Raw genomic sequence first — 27,535 nt, forward strand, 5'->3', positions numbered from 1 at the left:
ACTGAACTCAAAGTGATACTACCAGAAATCTTGACTTCAAGCTTGATGAATTTTCAGTTGGTAGACAGCCTTGCTGATAGCCTGAATTTAGTGCTAAAAACCACACTCGATAAGACTGCGCCTCCTCTATTAAGGCCATGCCTTCCTAAGGCACAGACACCTTGGTTCAACAGTTATCTGCGTGACCTTAGGCAGAAGGCTAGAGGGTTGGAACTGAAATGGCATAGTTCTAAATGAGAGGTGTTCCACTTTGCATGGCGTGATGCTGTCTTAGATTATAAGCATGCACTTCTGGCTACAAAGTGTGCCTATTCTGATTTGATTAGTAAAAACAAGCATAACTCAAAGGTTTTGTTTGAAACTGTGGCATTTCTCATTCATGGACAGCCACCTGTTATTCACTCTCCCTTTTCAGCACAGGATTTATTGGACTATTTTGAGAAGAAAATTGAGGATATTAGGTTGAGCATATCTCAGCAGGCTTTGGTCCAACCACTGCATACTGCTGTGGAGGTGGATGTGCCCACTGAGGTGTTACCCAGATTTACAGATTTTGATGGTATCTCGCTTGCCGCGCTGAAAAAGCTCATGACATCTACAAAAAGTACAACTTGTTTACTTGATCCTATACCAACAAAACTATTTAAGGACCTGTGGCCCATTCTTGGACCGACTGTGCTGGAAATTATAAATCTCTCATTAACTTCTGGATCTGTTCCTTTATGTTTCAAGTCTGCAGTGATCAAACCATTACTTAAGAAATCCAATCTCGACCCTAGTGTATTGAAGAATTATAGACCGATATCTAATCTATCATTTTGTTCTAAAATCCTGGAAAAAGTGGTTTTGCGACAGCTCGTGGACTACCTCACTGAGAATAATCTTTTTGAGCCACTGCAGTCTGCTTTTAGAAAATATCACTCCGCAGAGACAGCACTTACTAAAGTAGTGAATGACCTTTTGCGAGCAATGGACTCAGATACCACCACGGTCTTGGTGCTGCTGGATCTTAGTGCTGCGTTTGATGCTGTGGATCATCATATTTTACTCAATAGGCTGGAAAATCACTTTGGGATTACTGGAACTGCTCTTGCCTGGTTGATGTCATACCTGTCCAGTTGCTCTTACTGCGTATTGTGTAATGGCATCTCATCTGATTGTAGGGACATGAAGTTTGGGGTTCCTCAGGGATCCGTTTTAGGCCCCCTGCTTTTTTTTCCCTTTATGTAGCACCTCTTGGGAATATACTGCGGCACTTTAGGATTTCCTTTCATTGCTATGCTGATGACACTCAATTGTACATGCCAATAACTGCTGGTATTCTCACTCACATAAAATCTTTGGAAGATTGCCTTGCATCAGTAAGAAGTTGGATGTCTAATAACTTCCTACTTTTAAATTCTGATAAGACTGAAGTTATGGTTCTTGGTCCAGCAAGGTATCGGCATAAATTTGATCAGCTAGCACTTAGCTTAGGTCTGTGTGTTATACATCATACGGATAAAGTGAGGAACCTTGGAGTAATTTTTGATTCTACGTTGTCCTTTGATCTCCACATTAGAGACATTACGAGGACTGCTTTCTTCTATTTGTGAAATATAACGAAGATTCGTCCCATCCTGTCTATGGCTGATGCTGAGACTTTGATTCATGCATTTGTCTCTTCTAGATTGGACTATTGTAATACTCTGTTTTCTGGCTTACCACAGTCCAGGATTAGGGGTCTTCAACTGGTTCAAAATGCTGCTGCCAGTCTCTTGACACAAAGCAGAAAGTTTGACCACATTAAACCCGTTTTGGCATCCCTGCACTGGCTTCCTGTTCTTGCAAGATCAGATTTTAAAGTACTGTAATTAGTTTATAAAATCGCTCATGGACTTGCACCTCCCTATCTGGCTGACCTGGTAAGCCCTTATGTACCAGCTCGGGCCCTGCGTTCTCAGGGTGCAGGACCTCTCTGTGTTCCCAGGGTGAATAAAAAGTCTGCCGGTCACAGAGCTTTCTCCTACCGTGCCTCAGCTCTGTGGAACGATCTCCCAGCACACATTCGGCAGTCGGATACTGTGGAGATTTTTAAGTCACGTTTAAAGACTCATTTGTTTTCTCTGTTTTATCATTAGTATTATGAAGTGTTTTTATTCTTGTATTCTTTTATGGTTGTCTTTCTTTTATGGTCATTTTTTTTATTGTGTTTTAAATTTTTAATTGTTTTTTGCGTGAAGCGCCTTGAGATGATTTTATCATGAACTGGCACTATATAAATTAATACATTTGAATTTGAAATATGAAAAAGTATCAGTATCAGTGTCGATATCAACAATACTGGGCCTGTATTTACTTGGTATCGGATCAATACCAAAATTCCCGGTATCGCCCACCTCTAGTAAGAATCACATAGAGTATCAAAAGTAGAAGTAAAAAAACAAACAAACAAACAAGAAAAGAGTTTGCAAAATATAAATACCAGAAATACTGCTTGCTAATGTCTTACTGGCTACTACTGTTCCTGTCCTTCCTATCCCTTGTCTTCCTGTTACTGTTCCTCCTCCTGAGTGAGGAGTTGTACAGTCTCTTGGCCTGAAGAACAAAGGAGTTTTGCAGTCTGTTGGTCCTGCACTTGGGAAGGAGCAGTCGGTGATGACTGTGTGCAGAGGGTGATTGGCATCATCCATAATGTCAAGCAGTTTGTCCAGTGTTCTCTTCTCTGTCATCATCACAAGAAAGTCTAGCTTCAACAACAGAGCCAGCCTGCCTGATAAGTTTGTTCATCCTGGATGTGTCCTTCTTGGATGTACTACCCCCTCCCCAACAGCACATCACGTTGTAAAAGAGGATGCTAGCTACCACGGACTGGGAGAACATCCACAGGAGTTTCCTGCAGATGTGAAACAACCACAGCCTCCTCAGAAAGTACAGCCTGCTCAGAACTGGTTGTGGTCTTGGTCTGGACTTCCCAAAGTCAAAGACCAGCTCCTTTGTCTTTGAGGTGTTGAGCTAACTGGTTGAAGTGAAGAATTAGTTAAGTTTGTTCACCCTCTCCATTGTCCCCCCTATGACTGTCCTTTGTTTTATGGCCTGTGATGGTGTTCACACCTTCACAGACCTCTTTCATGTTACTTCCTTTCCCATTCTTCTCCACCTTTCTCCTGTAGCTGTCCTTTGCTTCCATCATGCAGTGTTTCACCTCCCGCTGTGCTGCCTTCATCGCCTCCTTGTCTCTGCTTCTAAAGGCGGCCTTCTTCCTGTTGAGGGCAGCTTTGACTTCCCACGTTACCCATGGTTTGTTATTAGGGTAACAGTGGACAATCTTGGTTGGGGAGACCACGTATGCACATAAGTTAAGATAATCTGTCAGACAATGTGTCAGCCCCTCTATGTCCTCATCCTGTGGGTTGATCAGCTCATTCCAGAGTTGTGGAGTTGCCGCAGTCTCTCAGGGCACTTTCCATTTCAGGGGATGGCCTCCTGACAGAGCGAGTGGTTACCAGTTGCTTTTGGAGCATGGCGTTGTACTGTGGCTGTAGGTGGACCACGTTACAGTCAGATATCCATGGGGGGGTGACTCTGTATGCATCCCTCACATTGTTTCTTGTTGGACAGTCCACAACCTGGTGAAAAGCAGCCAAAGTAGGGTCCAAAGTTCAGAATCGGAATCAGAATCGTCTTTATTGTTATTGTAATTTGTATTGCAAAGAGATTTGGCTGCAACTCCAAAAACGTGCTTTCCGTGGTGCAAGTAATTTTTAGCCAAATAACGGTGAATTATTTAGAGTATATGTACAACTAATAGAGACATACGGCAAAATAAAATAAAATAAAATAAAATGAGGACCAAGTAAAATGTAAAACGAGAATTATATGCAACTGTGGAATCATATTGCATGGGAATATTGCACATGGTTTACAGATATTGCAAAAGAAACTTGAAAGGTGCAGATTACAGTGATTTGTTATTGTTCAGTGCAGTGATCGCTCTGGGGACAAAAACTGTCCCTGAGTCTGTTTGTCCTAGTTTTGATTGACCTATGCCGTCAGCCGGAGGGTATTAGGTCAAACAGGTGGTTGCTGGGGTGGGATGTGTCTTTGCTGATGCTGGCAGATCTGCTAAGGTAGCGAGAGCTGGCAATGTCCTTTAGGCTGGGCAGAAAGCAGCCAGTGATCCTCTGGGCCGTTTTGATCACCCTCTGCAGTGCTCTGCTGTCTTCTGCTGAGCACCCCCCATAACACACTGTGATGCAGTACGTCAGTATGCTCTCAGTGGCGGCTCTGTAGAACAACACCAGCAGCTTCTCCTCCAGATTGTTTCTCCTGAGCACCCTCAGGAAGTGGAGTCGCTACTGGGCTTTCTTCACCACCACTTTGGTGTTGGCAGTCCAGGAGAGGCTGTCAGAGACCTGCACTCCCAGGAACCTGATGGAGCTGACCCTTTCCACACAGTCCCCTCAGATGTAGAGCGGGGCTGGGTCAGCCCTGTTCTTCCTGAAGTCCAGGATTATTTCTTTTGTTTTTGTGGTGTTCAGTGGCAGGTTGTTAGCTGAACACCACACTGTCAGTCGATTTACCTCGTCTCTGTAATCAGACTCATCCCCCCCCCCCCCCCCGAGATAATCCTAATCACGGTGGAATCATCCGAAGACTTTATGATGGTGTTTGTGGGATGGGTCGGAGAGCAGTCGTGCGTGTAAAGGGTGAACAGGAGGGGGCTCTGTACACAGCCTTGTGGGGAACCAGTGCTGAGTGTGATGGTGGAGATAAGGTAGGGGCCAGGTTTCACGGACTGTGGGCGGTTTGTGAGGAAGTCCTTGATGCACTGGCAGATGGGGGTGGAGATGCCCAGATGTGTCAGTTTCTGGACCAGGATCTCTGGGATGATGTGGTTCAAGGCTGAGCTAAAGTCCAGGAAGAGCATCCACACATAGCTCCCCTGGTGCTCCAGGTGGCTCAGCGCAGTGTGGAGAGCTGTGGTGATAGTGTCCTCTTTGGAGTGGTTTGCCCTGTAGGCAAACTGGGTTTCCTGAGTGGGAGGCAGACAGGCTCTGATGTGCTGAGAGACCAGTCTTTTCAAAGCACTTCATGACCACAGGTGTAAGTGCAACATGCCTGTAGTCATTTATGCTCTCCACTGCTCTCCACTTCTTTGGGACTGGAATGATGGTGGAAGATTTGAGGCAGAGTGGGATGATGGCCTGCGACAGGGACAGGTTAAAGATGTGGGTGAAAACTCCAGCCAGTTGGTCAACACAGGCTTTGAGTACCTTTACAGGTACACCATTGGGGCCAGCCACCTTCCTGGGGTTCACCGCCTTCAGCACACATCTCACTTCATGTTCTTGAAGTGTTGGAGTGCTAGTGCTGGAGGGTGGTGGGTGTGGAGTTGCTGCTGGTCTGTCTGCTTCAAAGTGGGCAAAGAAGAGGTTCAGCTCCTCTACCAGCGAGGCGTCAGACCTGGCATTTCCTGGGTTGCTGCTTCTGTAGTTGGTTATATGATTTATTCCCTGCCACATCCTTCTGGGGTCATTTACAGCGAAGTGGTCCTCTGTTCTTGTAGGCAGCCTTGGCCTCTCTGATGCCTCTTTTCAGATTGGACCTGGCCGCACTGTAGAGGGCCCTGTCCCCTGATTTAAAGGCAGTGTTGCGGCTTTTTAATAGGGACTGGACTGCACTGTTCCTCAAGGGCTTCTGGTTTGGAAAAACACTGACAGTGTTGTTGACAGTGACAGTGCCAACACAGTTCTTATTGTAGGAGAGTACAGTGTCGGTGTACTCCTGTAGGTTGTGGCTGGAAAATAAATTCCATACAGTTCGTGAGAAGCAGTCCTGTAGCTGGGAGAGCGCTCCCTCAGGCCAGGTTTGTAAAGTCTTTCGGCTTTGTTTACCTCAGCAGGGGGATGTTGTTGGGGGTGAGGGACAGGCAGAGATGGTCTGATCCAGCAAGATGGGGGAGGGGAGTGACTTTGTATGCATGTTTTATGTTTGAGTAGACATGGTCCAAAGTTTTATTTCTGTTTTTCAGGCTGGTGGTGACAAGATGGCGCCATTGTGTTTGGCTTGCTGTCCACGTTTGCTAAGTTTACTCTGCATTACAGTACTTATTTTGGTTGTCATTCATAATGCGTCATCTCTCTTGGTGTACAATCGTCTGACATTGTTGCAAATACGTGACAGCGTTTTTGATCTGCCTGGATGTGCTAAAAATGAACAGTATGAAACACCTCCACCACTCCTAGCGTCTGTACCACCCTTTCTCAGGTGTCCGGCTTGTGCGTTGTATTGCAACAAGAAGCAAAGGAAACGTGGAAAGAGAGCAGGAGTACGAGTTAAAATCAAAGCGTACCTGGCTTCCACCATTGACAGCGATCCTGGCATTATCAGAATTTCCTCAAGTCGCGGAGATGCCGATCTGCACTATTTCCTGGAATACAGCTACCGCTGGCTCTAACCGGTCCAGCCAGACGCCGGGTGTCCACTTCCATGTCGCCGGCCTGTAAGGATCCACCAGCGACGGGGCTGTGTAAAGGAGAATCTCTGCCCACTCAATCGTGCTGCTCCCCGGCAAACTGTGACTCTGGCACCGGTGCGCACAGCCCTCTTGAATGCTCGCTCGGTAATGAACAAATCTTTTGTTCTGAATGACTTCATTTTAAGCAACGAGTTGGATTTCCTCATGCTAACAGAGACCTGGATTAAACCAGGTGATAACAGCGCTTTTGTCGAGCTCCTCCCCCCTGGTTTCTCCTTCCTGAATACACCACGAGTAACCAGTCGTGGTGGCGGGATTGCCACTGTGTACAAACAGAGCATGAGCTGTTGCCCCATTCCATCTAAGGGCTACAGTAGCTTTGAATTACAATTATTTCAGCTACAAATGACATCCAGCATCTTGTGTGCTGTGTTATATCGTCCTCCAAAATACCTGAAAGATTTTATTGCTGAATTTTCTGACTTGTTGGCTGATCACACCCGGTGCCACGAGGGGGCGTTTGGGGGCGACGCCAAAGGTCATCAACGTCGCCCCCTTGGATGTTAAGGGCACACTGCAAGCTTCAGCGCGACGCACGCCCCCTAGCGCGTTGTAACGCCAGGCCGATGCATTCCAACACGTCGTGACGTCAGACACGTCGCTTCGGAAGCGGCAAGGGGGCGGAGATTGCGGCTTCGTCACACTCTGGCTGATTCCACAACCTGAAAAAAAAGTTCAGCGATCGCCGTCTTGAATTTGGGTCGCCTGCCATGAACCACAAAAAAGCTTTAAAAAACAGCAGTAGTAGAAAGTTTCTACCATTACCCTGGTGGGAGAAGCTTTTTTTCAGCTACTTTTCAGAGTGACGCCGCCGACCAAGGGAGGACTGATGATTTGGTAGGATATCTATCGAACCGCGACAGCGGGCTGACCCGCATTCCTGGGCAGAGCGAGGCAGGCAGCCCGCCGGGGTGATGGCGCAAACCCACTCAGTCCGACATCTCCCACTTTTTGGATATATGCGAAAACCCAGTTTGCCCAACGGAGTTTAGTTCTGCAGCTTTATCGAGGTGAGAATAATATAAAAATAAAACGTGACGTTTCTGCACTGCTGTGAAGGTTTAATGATCGACTAACGTTAGCTTAGCTTTTTAGCACAGTTGATCTGAGTGAACGCTTTAATTTCTAAATGGTTCAGACTTTTATTTTTACCAAATAAAGCTACAGCTTTTTTCAGACACCACAAAAGCTCAACTTTAAATAACTTGTTTTTTCGGGCGTTTTTTTTTTTCCATCTTTTTTTGCCGTTTTTTTTTTCCCTTTTTTATATATATAAACTGTTTAGTGTTTCTTTATATTTAAAGAAATGTTTTTATTTGTCCCAATCAGGAACATTTGCTGTGCAGACAACCAAACTTCCATTGATGAGCTGAACACCACGAAGTCCAGTCGAAAGAAAACATCTCTGCTCTTCAGCAAAACCACCAGAGTTCAAAGCTGCAGAAGAGACCTTCATCTGGTCCAGAGAATCCAGCAGAACATCACCTGCTTCTAAATAAAAGGCTCTTTGAACAGCAACTATTTTATTTTATTTTTTTTAAAACTGTTTCATTTTATATTTTAACAATAAATGAACGGATCATTAAAAATGTCCACGAATCAAAGTCCAAAGACATTTGCACAGGTAGAAGCTCTCCCCTTATTGTGCTCAAAATCATATTTTAGAAATGACTCTGTCCTGATAACAACATTAAAGGCAATTACATATTTTGGCGAAATTACAAGTTTAAATGACTAAATATAAAAAAATTCATCATGAGGTTTATGTCACAGAGAAATCCTACTTTACAATCACACTGCAGTCATTGTTAAATTATTTCCTGTTGCATTTATAATAAACATTTGTATTTATTCAGTGTTTGTTTTTCTGGTTGAAATGAGATATAAATAATCTACCAGACTTTAAAAAAAAAATGTACAAGTTTCCATGTTATTTTATTTCTCTAAAAATAAATGTCTGAGGTTCCTTATGTTAAACAAGAAATTATCTAATCTGAAATAACAGGTGGTTTTAATTTACAGATGAAAGGTTTATAAAGAACCATTTATTGATTTAGTTAGCTATTTTAATTACAAGTGTTCTAAACTTTTTTTTAACAGTAATCAGAAATTTTGAGGTAACAAACAACAACAAAAAAACATTTCCAATGATTTAACTTCAGAAAACTGCTCTATAAATGAGCAGTCCTGTCACACGTTAATGTTTTGTACAGATCAGTGGTTTCTGCACCGAAAACCACTTATCTCTACAAAATGGATTGGAACAATCCGTTTTGTAGAGATCAGTGGTTTCTGCCACGAGTCTTCCGTGTTTTGGCCCGACCCGTCGTTCCAATTGGACAACGCAAGGTATGTCACAGCTCAGTGTCGAAAGTTGGATTGGCTTGAACTTTGATCACGTCAGCCTGCCGACAAGCGGCAATGCGCGCTCCCGTCAGAAGCATCGGTTTAGCTCGGCTTTTGACGCGTCTAAAAGCAAGGCGTCTCATTGAAAATAATGCTTTTTAGACTGATTTTTGACGCGTCTGACGTGAAAGGCCCTTCAGAGCTGGAGTTCCTGGGATTTGTCAAGTCCACTAAGCAAAAGGCAGATCATGTAGCACAACTCACCTCACCTCGACGACGCACCTCCGCCATGGCACACGCAGCTCCTCATCTCGACAGAACACTGGCTCTGTGTGGTATGCAGGAGATCACTTGACCGAGGGTCTATACGTTCAAATAATAATAAAAAAAATACTGTCATCACTCTTTACTCTTAGTCAGTCTCTTACAACGGTTACACAAGCTTTCCAGGAGCGCACCCAATTCATTACGCACGCTCAGGGGCAGGTACCCTCCGGTGCGCACTTTTTTTGGGGGGGGGGGGGGAAGCGACCCCGCCCCCTGTGATAAACTCATCGCCCCCTTAATATTTTTTTTCTGGCGCCGGGACTGTGGCTGATATTATGCCAAGATATGACAAAGTTCTAATCTGTGGTGATTTTAATATTCATATTTGCTGTTCTTCAAGTCAATTAATCCATGAATTTCAAAGTCTTCTGTTTTCTTTTGACCTGTTGCAATCTGTGAATGCCCCAACACACAAGCACGGTCACGTACTGGACCTCATACTCTCTCATTCTCTTCCTGTGTCCATTTTGGAAATCTGTGAAACCTGCATTTCTGACCACCTACCCATAATTTTTACCTTTACATCTCCAGCTCCCATTGTTAAACCGCTTGCCTCAGCTTGTAGTCGCCATACCATCACTTCCACTACAGCTGATGAATTTTCATCAGCAGCCTTCATGGACTCTGATTTTGCTGCTCAGAGAGGGTTAACTTTCTTGGGCCCAGAGGAATTTATTATCTTTTTTAACTCCACCTGCTCTGGAATATTAGACTCTGTTGCACCATTTAAATGGAGGTCCATTAAGCCAAAACCAGATCCTTGGTTAAATGACACCACACGTGCCTTGAGAAGGCGCTGCAGGCAGGCTGAACGTAGATGCATGTAGTTGCATGTGTCACTAGACATTCTAAGAGGCTGTCTCTCAGATTATCAGAATGCTGTTAAAGAGGAGAAATGTAAATATCTTTCAAGTGTCATCTCTGCCAACTGTAATCGCCCCCAAGTGTTGTTTAATATAATTCAGTCAGTTATAAATTCATCTTATAATACATTTAAGAATGCAACAAAATCATCTTGTGATGATTTACTCCATTATTTTGTTGAAAAGGTGGCCTTGGTTAGACAGAGCATAAGCAATTCACTAAATGCTCTCGACCTCCATCACCCCCCTGTTGCTCCTGCTGTGCTTAGTACATTTGATCCAGTGTCACTCTCACAGCTCTCCGATGTAGTACAGAAACTGAAACCTATGAGTTGTCCTTTGGACATTATTCCATCTAGGGTGCTTAAGCAGGTTTTTGACACAGCTGGACCATCTCTTCTTCATTTTTTTCAATACCTGTTTAAGGCTAGGGTCTGTGCCAACTGTTTTTAAGCAGGCCGTGGTCAGGCCACTTATCAAAAAACCCAACCTAGACCCCGTTGTGCTGTCAAATTTCAGACAGGTGTCCCATCTGCCCTTTCTTTCCAAAGTCCTTGAAAAGCTTGTTTTCACTCAGTTAAACTCATTCCTGGTTCAGAATCAAATTTATGATAAATTTCAATCCGGGTTTAGAGCGCGCCATAGGACAGAGTCAGCACTTTTAAAAGTGCAGAATGACATTCTGTTGTCTGTGGACTCCAAGACACCTGTGCTATTGGTTATGCTGGATCTCACTGCAGCATTTGATACAGTGGACCATTCCATCCTGCTGACATGCCTGGCCCAGCAGGTGGGTCTTCAGGGAGCTGTACTGGAGTGGTTCAGGTCATATCTTTCAAATAGGTCTTTTACTGTTATGATTAACGACCTCTCCACCAGCTCCTCTGACCTCCAGTGTGCCACAGGGCTCAATTCTTGGCCCTGCCCTTTTTTCCTTGTACATTATGCCATTCGGTTCTGTTATTGCCCATCATGATGTGTCGTTTCATATGTACGCGGATGACTTACAAATCTATCTGCCTGTGACTTCTTTTCAGACACACAGTCTATTAATTCCTGTCTCATTGACATAAAGAGTTGGCTTTCACAAAACTTTCTCTGTCTGAACGAGTCAAAAACTGAATTCATCCTCTTTGGATCTTCCAGCCATGTAAATTCAGTTAAAAACATCACTTATTTTGTCTCTCAGCCTAACCACACTGTCAGGAATCTGGGTGTGATTTTTGACTCAGATTTAAAATGTAATAAACAAATTGACTCTGTGGTTAGAGCAAGCTTTTTCCAACTCAGACAGTTAGCTAAGGTCAAACCTTTACTAAACCACAGAGATTTTGAGAAAACCATCCATGCTTTTGTCAGTTCACGTTTGGACTACTGTAATGCTCTATATACTGGACTTAGTCAAGCCTCTCTTCACCGTCTGCAACTGGTGCAGAATGCGGCTGCTCACCTCCTCACCAGCACTCACAAATACGACCATATCACACCAGTTCTTTACTCCCTCCATTGGCTCCCGGTTCAGTTCTGAATACAATTTAAACTCTTGTTGTTCATCTTTAGTTCAATCCATGGCCTCGCACCGACTTACCTCAGTGACATTTTGACCCCTCATCAGCCCAGCAGAGCCTTGCACTCTTCAGACCAACACCTGCTGGTGGTTCCAAGGTCGAGGAACAGACAGTGGGGCGATCGTGCCTTTGCCGTGGCAGGTCCTAGACTCTGGAACTCTCTTCCTCTGGAGTTACGCTCCATCTCATCCCTGCCCCTGTTCAAAGCCAGGCTGAAAACGCATTTGTTTCAATTGGCTGTGACTGTCTGGAAAACAACAACTGTAATATATTTTAGATGTATATTTAACTGTGTGCAGCACTTTGATCAACTTTGGTTGTTGTAAAGTGCTTTAGAAATAAAACTTGATTGATTGATTGAAAGTATTTTCCCCTCTGGTGGCACACTTCACGTACTGGGTGAACTTAGGGAGCACAGTCTTTAAACATGCTTGGTTGAAGTCACCCGCAACAATACAAACGCCATCCGGGTGGGCCAGCTGCTGTTTATTTACACAGGCAAGCAAGAGGCTAAGGGCTGTGCTAACATTAGCATCGGGTGGGGTGTAAACAGCAAACACGACAACTACTGTGAACTCCCTTGGGAGATAAAAAAAATCTGCATGAGACTGCCAGCACCTCTAAATCAGGAGAACAGTGAGAGTCAATTATTCTGCTGCTGCAGCACCACTCGCGGTTCACATAAACACAGAGCCCACCACCTCTGCACTTACCCAAATCACTGGTTCTGTCCTGCCGGTGAAGCGTGTGGCCTGCTACCCTTACCAAAAAGTAGTATATGCAAGTATGTTTCAAGTATACTTCTAGTTTACTTTTTATATACTTATAAGTACTATTTTTTGGTAATCAATCAATTTTTTTATATAGCGCCAAATCACAACAAACAGTTGCCCCAAGGCGCTTTATATTGTAAGGCAAGGCCATACATAAGGGTAGCTCGACTGCAGCGTCGGGGATCAGCGGGTGAAGCCACGTCTCTGTGATGAAAATAACGCTGTAGTTCCACATAAAGCTGTTTGTGGCCATCTGTAGCTCCAATTCGTCCATTTTGTGGGTGATGGATCTGGCGTTTGAGAGGAAGAGGCTCGGTAATGCTGGCCTGTGAGGTTGTTTACGTAGCCTAGCATCAGAGTCGGACCGACATCCTCACTTCTGCTTCCTGTCTCTAGTTGCATGGTTAAAATCCCCAGAAATGATCATCCATGTTTCAGGGTACTTTGTTTGCAGCCTTGCTGTGACATCATGAATTTTCTCACACGCAGTGGCTGCCTCCCCTCTTGGGGGGGATGTAAACACAGATGGTGATCACATGACTAAGGTCCCTCAGTAGGCAGTATGGCTGCAGGCTAACAGCTAGCAGCTCGAGGTCCTGGCAACACAAGACCCTCTTTAGAGCCATGTGCCCTGGGTTACACCAGTGGTTGTTAATGTACATGAATGAGTTCCCCACCTTTGCTTTTTCTGCATGCATTAGTGACTATTTTGGCTTTCACAGCAGTGAATCCCAGCAGCTCCATGTTTGCTTTCAGTATGAGGTGGGTTAACCATGTCTCCATAAGATAATCAAGATGCATTTGTGGTGCATCCAAATAGGTGTAGCCACATTTGATATTGTTGTACTGAATTCTCATGAGAGTGCATCACGTAATTCATGTAAAACATGCAAGAGAGAGAACATTTCATTGCTTCCTGGTGTACGTCTAGGCGGAGACTAAATCCGGTCTTTATAACAGAAATAAAGTATTATAAATTGTGGTGTTTTTTTAATTTTCTTCCTCAGCTGCTGTGTGTGCGACTTTCCACGTACTTGCACTGTGTTTGTGCGTGCAAACATGAGCGTGCATGAAACCGTTGCCGGTGGTATGAAAAAATAGTTTTCACCATTGTTTTGGCAATGAAATGAATCAGTAAGTGTCCTGGGGAAGATAACTGTCCTGCTGCCTGGTGGCTGCAGTGGTGCACCAGCATCCAATTTTAATCCTCTGTGGTCCAGGGTATAATTGGGCATTTTGATGACTACCTTCATAATTTACATTAAAAAAATGTTTACCTTGTTTGGTGACACTTCTTTCAGCACAACCTGACCAGTGTGACAGTTTTTTCTTTCATTGTGACATACTGTATTTACAAAACGGACCTAAATTCACACAAGAACATAAAATCCAACTTGAAAAAAGTTTTTTTTTTTTTTTTGTTTAGTGTGAAAACCACAAACATGTTTATCATTTTTATAACTTAGAATGCAAATATAAATTGTAAATTTCAATAACATATGTGCAAAATGAAGCAAACAACAAAGTTATATCCAACTGTTTCCATCAAAATGCAGGAAATGCTTCAGGTGTTTTGTGTGCTCGGTTTCAGTGTGGCAGGTTCCTAGTTCAAACTCTACCTCTGCCATATTTCTCCATGACAGGGCATCCAGTGTAATACTTGTGCCAAATCAGCATGCAGACCCACCTAGTATCTGCTATGGTGACCCCGAGTGAAAACAATGGAGCAGCCAAAAGGACTAGCTTCCATTTACAAAACAATCAGATGTCACAAGATCCCACACAAATTATTTGTGCCGCAAAGAAAAACACTTCCTGTCCAACACAAGACAAAGGAGCATGTCACAGGCGTGAAACTTCCAGGATGTCTCATTCCTCCTGTTGTCCACCTGCAGGAAGCATTGGCACATCAGTCTGCCTTTGGTGGCTTTTTGATCAGTATCTGTGCCAATGAGAACAGAAACATGACTCCCTCCTGCTCTTCACAGTTACTCCAACTACATGTACAGTAGTGTTCAGAATAATAGTAGTGCTTTGTGACTGAAAGGATTAATCCAGGTTTTGAGTATATTTCTTATTGTTACATGGGAAACAAGGTACCAGTAGATTCAGTAGATTCTCACAAATCCAACAAGACCAAACATTCATGATATGCACACTCTTAAGTCTATGAAATTGGGCTATTAGTAAAAAAAAAAAAAAGTAGAAAAGGGGGTGTTCACAATAATAGTAGCATCTGCTGTTGATGCTACAAGCTCAAAACTATTATGTTCAAACTGCTTTCTTAGCAATCCTGTGAATCACTAAACTAGTATTTAGTTGTATAACCACAGTTTTTCATGATTTCTTCACATCTGCGAGGCATTAATTTTGTTCGTTTGGAACCAAGATTATGCTCGTTTACTAGTGTGCTTGGGGTCATTGGGGGCATTCAGTCAGTGAGTTTGTCAATTTTGTGGAACAAACAGGTGTGAATCAGGTGTCCCCTATGTAAGGATGAAGCCAGCACCCATTGAACATGCTTTTCTCTTTGAAAGCCTGAGGAAAAGGGGACATTCAAGACATTGTTCAGAAGAACAGCGTAGTTTGATTAAAAAGTTGATTGGAGAGGGGAAAATTTATATGCAGGTGCAAAAAATGATACGCTGTTCATCTACATCCATCCATCCATCCATCCATCCATTTTCTTCCACTTTATCCAGAGTCGGGTCACGGGGGCAGCAGCTCAAGCAAAGCCACCCAGACCTCCCGATCCACACACACCTCCCCCAGCTCCTCCGGGGGAACCCCAAGGCGTTCCCAAGCCAGCCGATAGATTTAGTCCCTCCAGCGTGTCCTGGGTCTTCCCCGGGGCCTCCTCCCAGTGGGACATGCCCGGAACACCTCTCCAGCGAGGCATCCAGAGGGCATCCGGAAAAGATGCCCGAGCCACCTCAACTGACTCCTTTTGACGTGGAGGAGCAGCGGCTCGACTCCGAGCTCCTCCCGAGTGACCGAGCTCCTCAACCTATCTCTAAGGGAGCGCCCAGCCACCCTGCGGAGGAAACTCATCTCGGCAGCTTGTACTCGCGATCTCGTTCTTTTAGTCATGAGCCAAATCTCATGACCATAGGTGCGGATCGGAACGTAGATCGATCGGTAAATTGAGAGCCTTGCTCCCCTACTCAGCTCTCTCTTCACCACGACGGTCCGATACAGCGACTGCATCACTGCAGATGCTGCACCGATCCGTCTATCAATCTCGCGCTCCATCCATCCCTCACTCGTGAACAAGACCCCGAGATAGTTAAACTCCTCCACTTGAGGCAAATACACTCCACCAACCTGAAGAGGGCAAAGCACCCTTTTCCGGTCGAGAACCATGGCCTCGGATTTGGAGGTGCTGATTTTCATCCCGGACACTTCACACTTGGCTGCAAACCGCCCCAGTGCACGCTGAAGGTCCTGATTTGATGAAGCCAACAGAACCACGTCATCCGCAAACAGCAGAGACGAGATTCTGTGGTTCCCAAACCAGACCCCCTCTACACCCTGGCTGCGCCTAGAAATTCTGTCCATAAAAATAATGAACAGAACCGGTGACAATGGGCAGCCCTGGCGGAGGCCAATGTGCACTGGAAACAGGTTTGACTTACTATCGGCAATGCAAACCAAGCTCCTGCTGCGGTCGTACAGGGACCAGATAACCCTTAGCAAAGGACCCCGGACCCCGTACTCCCGGAGCACTCCCCACAGAAGCTTTGTTACTGGATGTAGCAGTGTTTGTTTCACTCTGTCTGTCAGCCAACGTGATGTTTCTGCTTTTCTTAAAATGTACGTCACATGCTGAGAAATGCAGAATAAGACATTTTTTGGAAATGCACCTGCTGACTGGCTGAGCGAGAGGAATGATTAGCAATAAAATACATCAGCAACTATTAATTATTACTGCATGTGGACAGATAGATTTACAATAATGAATGCTTTGATGTTGTGTTGCTAACTGGGATGTTAAAGAACATGCGACATGTCCTTTAACCAGACCTCTCCATTTGCACCAGTTCCACGGCAGCTTGTGCAGCTGGTTCAGGGTGAGGCTGCCTGCTTTAAAGTCCTGGGCCACCACAGTAAGCCACCAGGTGTGGGGAGCTCTCCTGGAATAGATGCAATTATTCAGTATAACAATGTCAACTTGTGCGTGTGGACAGGCAAAGAGAGGATGCATTGCAGCAGCTCAAATTTCCAAGATCTTTGCTCACCCGCTGTACAGTCCAGATCTCTCTAAATGTTTCATTTTTCCAAGCTGAAAAACACCTGAAGGTTCATGTTACACTGATGATGCATCATATTTATCTAATAGATTACAATTTGTTCGTGTAAATGGGGAGTCTTCTTCACAGACTAAGGTTAATTATGGAGTTCCACAAGGTTCTGTGCTAGGACCATTTTTATTCACTTTATACGAGGTCTGTCAATAAAGTATAGGTCCTTTTTATTTTTTTCAAAAACTATATGGATTTCATTCATATGTTTTTACGTCAGACATGCTTGAACCCTCGTGCGCATGCGTGGGTTTTTCCACGCCTGTCGGTGACGTCATTCACCTGTGAGCACTCCTTGTTGGAGGAGTCGTCCAGCCCCTCGTCAGAATTCCTTTGTCTGAGAAGTTGCTGAGAGACTGGCGCTTTATTTGATCAAAATTTTTTCTAAACCTGTGAGACACATCGAAGTGGACATGGTTCAAAAAATTAAGCTGGTTTTCGGTGAAAATTTTAACGGCTGATGAGAGATTTTGAGGTGATACTGTCGCTTTAAGGACTTCCCATGGTGCGAGACATCGCTCAGCGGCCCCAGGCGCCGTCTTCAGCCTGTTTCAAGCTGAAAACCTCCACATTTCAGGCTCTATTGATCCAGGACATCGTGAGAGAACAGAGAACTTTCAGAAGAAGTCGGTTTCAGCATTTTATCCGGATATTCCACTGTTAAAGGAGATTTTTTTAATGAAAGACGTGCGGACGGATTGCAGCGTCGGATTGCAGCGTCGGCTCGCAGCCGCTGCGACGCTCCGCCACAGGAAAAACACCTCTGTTGGAAGCCTTAAGGACAAGTTGGAACATGTCCAGCTGTTAAACAATTTCTCATATACTCACTCCACTGAAAGCCATCAAAAGCCGCCTGGATTTTACAAATGGTTATCAACACGGAGGTGTTTTTCCTGTGCCGCCGCACTGCGCCGGCTGCGTCCCGACGCGCGGACCCGTCCGCACGTCTTTCATTAAAAAAATCTCCTTTAACAGTGGAATATCCGGATAAAATGCTGAAACCGACTTCTTCTGAAACTTCTCTGTTCTCTCACGACGTCCTGGATCAATAGAGCCTGAAATGTGGAGGTTTCAGCTTGAAACAGGCTGACGACAGCGCCTGGGAGTGCTGCACGACGTCTCGCTCCGTGGGAAGTCCTTAAAGCGACAGTATCACCTCAAAATCTCTCATCAGCCGTTAAAATTTTCACCGAAAACCAGCTTAATTTTTCGAACCATGTCCACTTCGATGTGTCTCACAGGTTTAGAAAAAAATTTGATCAAACAAAGCGCCAGTCTCTCAGCAACTTCTCAGACAAAGGAATATGAATGAAATCCATATAGTTTTTGAAAAAAAATAAAAAGGACCTATACCTTATTGACAGCCCTCGTACATGTTTCCCTTAGGCAGTATTATTAGACAGCATTGCTTAAATTTTCATTGTTACGCAGATGATACCCAGCTTTATCTATCCATGAAGCCAGAGGACACACAGCAATTAGTTAAACTGCAGGAATGTCTTACAGACATAAAGACATGGATGACCTCTAATTTCCTGCTTTTAAATTCAGATAAAACTGAAGTTATTGTACTTGGCCCCACAAATCTTAGAAACGTGGTGTCTAACCAGATCCTTACCCTGGATGGCATTACCCTGACCTCTAGTAATACTGTGAGAAATCTTGGAGTCATTTTTGATCAGGATATGTCCTTCAATGCGCATATTAAGCAAATATGTAGTACTGCTTTTTTGCATTTGCACAATATCTCTAAAATGAGAAAGGTCTTGTCTCAGAGTGATGCTGAAAAACTAATTCATGCATTTATTTCCTCTAGGCTGAACTATTGTAATTCATTATTATCAGGTTGTCCTAAAAGTTCCCTGAAAAGCCTTCAGTTAATTCAAAATGCTGCAGCTAGAGTACTGACGGGGACTAGAAGGAGAGAGCATATTTCACCCATATGGGTTCACCATAAGGAAGGTGCAAAGCCAAAACACCGGCTAAAATCTATCAGTAATTAGAAACCAATCCTGCTCTTTGTCAGTGCAAATTAGTATCAGCTGGTTCAGTCCCAAGAAATATGTCATGATGGGTTAAAGCAAAGATGTCTCTCAAGATCAAGGTCACTTTATTTGTACTTGTTGTGCTCCCATCCTATGCCTCTATCTGGCATCCAGTTTCTTGAATGTTGTTCGTCACTTTATGAATTAGTTTTGTTTTCAATGCTGCTTTAGGTTACACTTGACTTTTTATGCTCAGCCAGGTTTCACTGTGGGTTCTTGTATACTTTATCCAGTTTTGTAGTTCTCCTTTAGCTTCCACTTATATTGTAGTTAAGGGCCCCTTCACACACAGTGTGAATGTGGTTGATTTGTGCATAAAGTGCGTATGAAGCAGGAATCGTATGTAAAACATGTAAAATTGTAGCTGCTTCTAATGCCTCGTACACCTGTTGCTACAACTATTTGTGCACACCAGCAGCTGAAAGACAGAGTGTACGCTGTGCAAGCCCATTGAACCCCCATTCTCGCAGATATCGTCTGAATGTCACGTCTGACAGGACGCACGTGTCGGGCTGTGAGGGTGGTGAGTGGTGCACCGCAGGACCAGGACAAACCAAGAGTGCCACAAATATGCCACTTTCAGTCACGTATCAGCAGAAATATGCTGTACCAAAGGCCATTTGTTGAGTTATCACAGCACGTTTTTTTTTCTTTTTTTTCGAAATATATTTATCTGCTTTTGATTTTGAGATAATCCATCCCACCTCACAGGTGTGCCATATCAAGATGCTGATTAGACACCATGATTAGTGCACAGGTGTGCCGTAGACTGCCCACAATAAAAGGCCACTCTGAAAGGTGCAGTTTTAACACACAGCACAATGCCACAGATGTCGCAATATTTGAGGGAGCGTGCAATTGGCATGCTGACAGCAGGAATGTCAACCAGAGCTGTTGCTCATGTATTGAATATTCATTTCTCTACGATAAGCTGTCTCCAAAGGCGTTTCAGAGAATTTGGCAGTACATCCAACCAGCCTCACAACCGCAGACCACGTGTAACCACACCAGCCCAGGACCTCCACATCCAGCATGTTCACCTCCAAGATTGTCTGAGACCAGCCACTCGGACAGCTGCTGAAACAGTCGGTTTGCATAACCAAAGAATTTCTGCACAAACTGTCAGAAACCGTCTCAGGGAAGCTCATCTGCATGCTCGTCGTCCTCATCGGGGTCTCGACCTGACTCCAGTTCGTCGTCATAACCGACTTGAGTGGGCAAATGCTCACATTCGCTGGCATTTGGCACGTTGGAGAGGTGTTCTCTTCACGGATGAATACCAGTTCACACTGTTCAGGGCAGATGGCAGACAGCGTGTGTGGCGTCGTGTGGGTGAGTGGTTTTCTGATGTCAATGTTGTGGATCGAGTGGCCCATGGTGGCAGTGGGGTTATGGTATGGGCAGGCGTCTGTTATGGACGAAGACCACAGGTGCATTTTATTGATGGCATTTTGAATGCACAGCGATACCGTGACGGGATCCTGAGGCCCATTGTTGTGCCATACATCCAAGAACATCACCTCATGTTGCAGCAGGATAATGCATGGCCCCATGTTGCAAGGATCTGTACACAATTATTGGAAGCTGAAAATGTCCCAGTTCTTGCATGGTCGGCATACTCACCGGACATGTCACCCATTGAGCATGTTTGGGATGCTCTGGACTGGCGTATACGACAGCGTGTACCAGTTCCTGCCAATATCCAGCAACTTCGCACAGCCATTGAAGAGGAGTGGACCAACATTCCACAGGCCACAATTGACAACCTGATCAACTCTATGCAAAGGAGATGTGTTGCACTGCATGAGGCAAATCGTGGTCACACCAGATACTGACTGGTATCCCCCCCAATACAACAAAACTGCACCTTTCAGAGTGGCCTTTTATTGTGGACAGTCTAAGGCACACCTGTGCACTAATCATAGTGTCTAATCAGCATCTTGATATGGCACACCTGTGAGGTGGGATGGATTATCTCAGCAAAGAAGAAGTGTTCACTATCACAGATTTAGACTGGTTTGTGAACAATATTTGAGGGAAATGGTGATATTGTGTATGTGAAAAAAGTTTTAGATCTTTGAGTTCATCTCATACAAAATGGGAGCAAAACCAAAAGTGTTGCATTTATATTTTTGTTGAGTGTATTTCAGGTTCTTATGATCTGTCCACACAGTAAACAGGACTGCAGCTCCCTCCAGCCAGTGTCTCCATTCTGACGGCTTCTTTAACAGCTAACAATTCCCAGTTGCCCAGGTCATAATTTCTCTCGGCTGGTGTTAAATGCCGGGAGAAAAAGGCACACAGGTGCATCCGATTGTCCTCCACGGTCTTCTGAGATAACACTGCATCTACCCCTAACTCTGAGGCATGTACTTCAATGAAGAATTGTTTCTCAGGGTCAGGTTGAGTGAGAACAGGTGCTATGGAGAAGCGCTGTTTGAGAGTGTCTGCTGCAGATGACCAGTGAAAGGGGACTTTTAGGAGGTAACGTGGTGAGCAGAGCTGCAACCTTGCTGTACCTGCGGAAAAGCACCTATAAAGTTTGCAAACCCCAAGAATTGTTGCAACTGCTTGCGGGTTGACGAAACGGGCCACTCAGTGACAGCGGTTACCTAGGTCGGGTCTGGCTCAGGGCGTTTTGGTGAGATAATGAACCCGAGGAAGGAAACGGTTTCCTGACTGAATTCACATGTTTCAGCCTTTACGAAAAGGCTGTTTTCGAGGAGTCGCTGGAGAACAAGACGTACATGGTGGACATGCGACTTGGAATTAGGAGAGAAAATCAAAATGTCGTCTAGGTAAACGAACATGAACCGGTTTAGGAAATCCAAAAGTACATCATTGACTACGGCCTGGAATGTGGCCAGAGCATTGGTCAAACCGAACAGCATAACGAGGTACTCAAAGTGGTCGATAGGTGCGTTGAAAGCCATTTTCCACTCATCCTCCTACCACACTCAGACCAGGTGGTAAGCATTCCATAAATCCAATTTGGTGAATTTAGTGGCCCCATGCAAGGAACTGAACGCTGAATCCAGAAGGGGAAGCGGGTAGCAATTACGGACCATAATTTCGTTCAGTCCCCGTAAATCAATACAGGGGCGCAGCAGCTTTTTCCCAACAAAAAAGAAGCCAGTGCCCGTGGGTGACGATGAGGTCCGGATCAACCCAGCAGCCAATGAGTGTATTTCAATGAGTCCTGGATATAGGTCTCCATAGCCTCACGTTTTGGGCGTGAGAGGTTGTACAGGTGACGGGACGGTATCTCACTGCCAGAAGGAGATCTATGGCACAGTCACATGGTCAGGGTGTGGAGGGAGCGAGACCTCAGCTAAGTCGTGGTACTCTGGCGGAACCAAGGAAAGATCAGGCAGAGAACTGACCACCTCACTGGGGGAACTATTTGCGGTGCAGAGGAAGATTCAGAAAGAGGAAGATTCAGAAAGAGAGTTGATGGAGAAATCTGTGAGATGTGTGGCTCGCTGTGTCAGCTGAATGATGCATGTGTCTACCTGTGAATTGTGAACAATTCAGCAAGCTGAATCCCGGCTGGACAACACGTACTGTGTTTGGACAGACATGGACTAATAACTGGCCACTGTGACGCAGGCGTGTCTGCTTGCTGTCATCACATGGACCTAAATCTGAACATATACTTGGCAAGCGAGCGCACACACACTACAGCCCATTGACAGGCTGCCCCCAGGTTGAAACATCAGATCATAACACGCATCAGGCGATCTGACTGTCACACCACCCACGTGAGTTCTGTTCCACATGCCGCAGTGTCAGTCCTGCGGCGTGGCATCCACAAGACATTCTTTTTGGCCAGAACACATGCGCATGGCCGGCTGGATGCACCGGACCAGTAGATGTGGACATGAGAAGAGTGAATTGCTTCATCATTCATGTCATTTCTTGACTGTATGTCTTGATCATGGGTCATCTACAGAGGAACAGATGGATCATATTTGCATTGCCTGCTTGATAAGAGGTATTCAATGAAATCAGGTTTATGGTGTTTTTTTTTTTAATATGTCCATGTCCTTCCTGATATGAGGCAGTTTCCCACAGCTTTTATACGACAGTGGTCGTAGCTCATTGGTAAAGTTTCTGACTGGTAATCAGAGCTTCTGATTCCCATGGGTGGCATGTAATTTTTATTTTTTTTATTTTCACAGCAGAGATGCCAGCATTACCAAACATTCCTTTCTAGTGACCTCATGTCTCCATAAGCTCAGTCAGATGTCTCTTGAGCTCAAAGGCAGAGAACAGAGATATGAAATCACTGCAAAGGCAAATCAGTATCCCTGTTAGACATTTTCACTGTACCCCAACACACATGTGACAGCCAAGTCCAGTAAGTCATTGAAATCCTGAATCTTAGTCTTGATCCATGACAACGGTAAACACAACTGTAATTAGGGCATCAATCATTTACACAAAGATCACAGCATCATCTGCAAAGTCAAGGACAGTGAGTGCTTTTTTTCCTCAACTGCCCAATACAAAATAGACTGAACAAACAGTTTCATACTATTTGTATTTCTTAATGTCTGATGTACATGAAGTCCAAGACATATAGACCAGGTGATTTGCATTAACGAACACCCCAGAATGCCATAAATGGTAAATGGACTGCATTTATATAGCACTTTTCTGCCTATATCAGAAGCTCAGCTTTACAGTGATGCCTCGCATTCACCCATTCATACAGACACTCATGGCAGCACCCTGAAACAGAAATTGAACACACTGAGGATTAAAGAGCTTACCCAAGACTGGGGTTTGAACAGAGGATTCTCTGGTCTGAAGCTCACTGCTTAACCGCTAGATCATCATGTCTCATATTTCCTAAATAATTAATGTGACATTTTATTAAACTCCTTGAATTAAGACAAAAAAAAAAAAATCATAAAATTCGCTGTTGTCCAAATATTTATGGACCTGACTATAAACCTGTCTTTCTAACAGGATAACAACAACAACAACAAAAATCACTTTTTCAAATTTGCCTGAATCTCATTTACAGATGTAGAAACATCCACAGTGTAGTAACTCACTTGTTCACTTGATAGGCGTCCAATTGAAAACAGTGATCAGGCAATTATGAATGCTTTACAGGCGTAAAATTACAGGCCGTAAAACAAATTGAGAAAGTCTCCAATCTCACCATGTTGTGCAACTCTGTCTCCATCAGTGTCACAAACTCAAACACACAATGAAGCCATTGGCCATGAATGTCCCACACAGCAGCTGCACAGTTTACCCAGAAATCACTCTCTCCAAAATGCAACAGCCAGAGTGAAACCTGTAGTGGATTTGGGGCTGCTGTGTCCACTGAGATGCATTTAAATCAGGTGTGTGACAGTTGTGTGTACAGCATGTGCATGGTGTGAATACAAACACAATGAGTGAAGCAGGTGAGGGGGAGATGAAAAACAAAGGTGTAGATAAAGATGTAGAAGGCCATCTTCACGCTGATGCTGAGAAGTGTCTGCTGGCGGCTCAGGAGCTGCAGATAAATAGAAATTGATTGGAAGTGAACTCCCACAGTGCAATGCAGCACGCTGTTTTTAGCCAGGTGGGGATGTCAAGTGCTGTGGGCCTCAGTGAAAAGAAATCTGCACACCATCCAATCACAACTAATATCATTCAACAAGATGTTGACTGCCTCAGTCTATGGCTGTATTTAAGACAAATTGTGTCTCAATGTTCCTTTGGCATATCTTGAATAAACATAAGTGACTGAACAAAAAAATCATGCACAAATTGTCAAAATGTTAAAGAAATGAAATTGCATCATTTTCCCCATCACTGTTTTCCATTTTACTATATCATACTCACAACACACATATGCATTCTTTAACCTGGTTCACACAGCAAGATTTTAAAATGATTGTAGGTTTCCAAAACCTGAGAGACCACATACGCGGAGATAAAAAAAATTAATGAATTAATTAACAGATCTAACAGGTTTGGTGGTCCAGTGTGTGGTGTGCGGACACATGGTAAAGACAACACACCACACACAAACAGATTTCACACACACACATTCCCAGGTCAGACAGGAAATCTTGCAAAATCTCTTGAGATTAAATGTGACTTCAGAGTAAACAAACGGAGATAGTTTGCGGACTATTTACAAGAGAGGAGAAAAAAGATACAAAAAGAAAAGGCATTCTTTAAAGGAGTGGAGGCAGCGTGACCACCGGACTTTCTGGTAAGTCAGAAAAGCTGTTTTGAATTTAAATTTCGCTTTGTGTGTCCATCACCTCGCTTTCTGATGGGCTGCACGTCACATTCAGCAAGCTGCGTGCTCGTTTGTGGTCGGGGGATACAACACACGCTGCGATATCGGGCCAAGACAATCCAACATGTTGAATATCCCCGTTTTGCGATCAGAGCATCCCTGATATCCTTCCAAGCAGATGAGAGAGCTCTTAACACACCACACATGGCAGGAATATCTTATAAGATTATCTTTAGCGTCATCTCAATAATCGGTGTGTCCTTAAGATTGTTGGAAGGGGAAGATCGGTCCGATATCAGCCTAATTATCTTGCCATGTGAACCAAGCATTAAGGTCCCTATCTTCACAGCGTGCATACAATAAGTACTGCCAGTACTTTTCAGGACTGTCCAAGTTCTAAATGAGTGCAAACCAGGGTGCTGGACACAGGTTTGTTGTTGTAATATGAGGTGGTGTCAGTCTTTCCCAAAACCAAACCAAGTGTCACCTGTCATTTTCTTAACACCAGAATTTGCCAGGTGCACAGCAGTGTGGTATTAATCAAACTAAAATAGCAGAGTTTCTGGCATGGAAACATGAGTACATTAAGCTGGACGTGTATTGATTGGAATGTTGGTTTGAAATCACCTGTTTCCTTCACTGAAGATTGTTCATTGACCAGTTTATATGAATGGAAGAAATAGACAAGTCGACCCTTACACATGTCCCTTGCAGTATTGTTAACGGTAAGGTAAAAGGGTTCACTTTTGCAAGGTGCACTCTTATGTACAAAGAGTACGCAAGGGCAGCAGCCAAGTGCCTATGTGCACTTGTTTTGGGTCCAGAAGGTTTCAAATTCAAGGCCACAGCTGTATATTCTCCATGTAATGTGATATTGCATTAGAAAGTGCATCCAGCATATAAATCAACATGCAGATCCACCTCTGATCTGCTGTGGTGACCCAGAGTGAAAAAAATAAGGAGATGAAGGGACTTATACAGAGTATGTCATTTGTTCTTTTTTGATTAAGGTTGAAGTGTATGATTTGTGGTTGTAATATGTTTTTGGATCAAAACATGACTTGGTAGACATATCAAAGAAGTATTTTGAGGTGGTTATGTTTAAAGTCCAGACCACTGTGAAAAATCAAATGGCCACCTGATCTCCACACAGTACCAACCTTGGAAAGGGAGAAAGAAGAAAGGAGTAAGTTATGCCCAGGCCCTGAAACATACTTGTATCAGTTCATATTTCTGGATTCTTAATAGGAGAAAAGCAGCACAAAAATATGCAACATTTACACCTTCTTCAATTTGACATTATGAACCCAAGATATTTCATGTTTTGTGTGATCAGCATCATTTCATGTTATATACATTCATTCCTGAATTTAAAGTTTGCAACACATTTAAAAAAAGTTTGTGACAGAGGCCGTGGTCGCAGTCTTTGTCTGGACTTCCCAAAGTCAATGACCAGCTCCTTTGTTTTTGAGGTGTTGAGCTGTAGATTGTGTGGAACCACACAGCAAAGTCCCTCACTAGGCTCCTGTACTCCTCCACTCTGTCGTCCCTGTTGCATCCAACAATGGCTGTGTTATCTGCGAAAGTCTGTATGTGACACAGTTCAGAGTTGAAAGAGAAGTCAGAGGTGTACAGGGGGGGCAGCACTGTGCCCTGGGGCGCTCCGCTGCTGATCACAATGTCCGATGTGGTGTCCCTCAGCCTGACATACTGTGGCCCGTTGGTGAGGTAGCTGGAGATCCAAGTGACCAGGTAGGAGTCCACTCGCATCCTGTTCAGTTTGTCGTGAAGCACAAGGGGCTGGACGGTGTTGAAGGTGCGATCCAGGCAGAGAATCCTCACTGTGCCACTTCCGTTATCCAGTTGTGAGTGGGCTTGGGTGTGTTGCACCTGGGGTTTGAGGAGGCTGAGGAAGAGCCACTCCATTTATGTTTACATTTATTACATTTATATAGCACCAAATCACAACAAAGTTGCCTCAAGGCACTTCACACAAGTAAGGTCTAACCTTACCAACCACCAGAGCAAGCACACAGGCAACAGTGGTTGAAGGTGCGATCCAGGAAGAGAATCCTCACTGTGCCACTTCCATTATCCAGGTGTGAGTGGGCTTGGTGTAGCAGGTAGAGGATGGCATCCTCCACACCAACACCTGCCCGGTATGCAAACTGCAAACAGTCCTGGGTGTGTTGCACCTGGGGTTTGAGGAGGCTGAGGAAGAGCCACTCCATTTATGTTTACATTTATTACATTTATATAGCACCAAATCACAACAAAGTTGCCTCAAGGGACTTCACACAAGTAAGGTCTAACCTTACCAACCGTCAGAGCAAGTACACAGGCAACAGTGGTAAGGAAAAACTCCCTCTGATGATATTAAGGAAAAAACCTCAAGCAGACTAGATTCAAAGGGGTGACCCACTGCTTAGGCCATTCTAACAGTTACAAGGTTTTTACAAAGTTGTACAAAGTTTTAAAAAATTTAGAAAAAAATCATCAGCCGCAACAATTTAAGGTGTGGATCCCCCTGTCAGTCTAG

This window comes from Thalassophryne amazonica, chromosome 3 (assembly GCF_902500255.1).
Source record: "Thalassophryne amazonica chromosome 3, fThaAma1.1, whole genome shotgun sequence".
NCBI lineage: Eukaryota > Metazoa > Chordata > Actinopteri > Batrachoidiformes > Batrachoididae > Thalassophryne > Thalassophryne amazonica.